Here is a 1,128-nt window from a genome sequence, read left to right on the forward strand (position 1 = left end):
TGATAAAGATATTGAACAGAACTGGCCCATATTTTACGTAATACAGTATATGGCCAAAATATAAACATTTCTGAAAGAAAAGCATACATTGCATGGTCAATTAGCAGAGAATTTAGTATGATTTGGTAACCTGCTTTCTGAATGCACTTAATAAAGATTTGTCTTCTATTTCCTGGTAATGCATCCTATTTCTTAGTTGCAACAAAGTTAAATGGCACTGGTTTTCTATTAAAGAAAAAATATGCGTAGTTACATGGTGTCAGTCTTGACATCATGTAACAATACAGCAATGATACAGCTATTTGAGGAAATTATCTGGATAAATTGGTAGCATAAAAAGTGCCACTTTGTAATTTATAAAATTATAAATATGCATCAGCTTATGTCATATAAAAGATCATATATATGAATGCAAATATAAGCACCTGATCTTTCTGCATGAGAGAGGTTTTTCTTAGCACTGAGTATCTATACGCAAAGTGGCAAATTAGCTCTTTCATGTCACAGAAGAGAAACCTTCTGAATTGGATACACAAAAGGTCATTTGTAATTTGACTTGTTTCTCCTACATATTTACAAGTTAGAGGTCTCTGATCTGCTTACAGGGGGAAAAAAGGCTTGCTTGCTTAATACTATAGAACTATGCCCGATAAACCGTATTCTATCATCAAATGCTATTGTTTCCATTTGTAAGGAACATACCCAATGTACAGCACGCTTCCTTAGCTGTAAAGTGCTTCAATTTGCTCACAGTTCACTCTTTAGTAAATAATTATGTTGGGAGTGGGGTAACCATAAAAATAATCCAATTAATAGAAAAAGAACTTGTTAATTTGCACTTTATTCAGGGAAAAACCCTCACTTATGAATGACAAAGCTAATAAAGAATACTAAAACAAATGTCACATCTTTATATACTGCTCATTTATAAAGTAATTCATATTCTTACAGATCATAATTTCAAAACAAATACTATACAGTTCATTTCTTACTATTAATAAAGAGTTCAGTAAAAGAACAACTGCCTGATATATTAACCTGGTTGTGAGATGCAAGGAAATGCAGAGTTGACTGTAGGATGTCCAGCATTAGCTACATTTGGGTATGGATGAATTAATATATTTCCCT

The sequence above is a fragment of the Fulmarus glacialis genome, unplaced genomic scaffold (assembly GCF_000690835.1).
Source record: "Fulmarus glacialis isolate BGI_N327 unplaced genomic scaffold, ASM69083v1 scaffold41246, whole genome shotgun sequence".
Lineage (NCBI taxonomy): Eukaryota > Metazoa > Chordata > Aves > Procellariiformes > Procellariidae > Fulmarus > Fulmarus glacialis.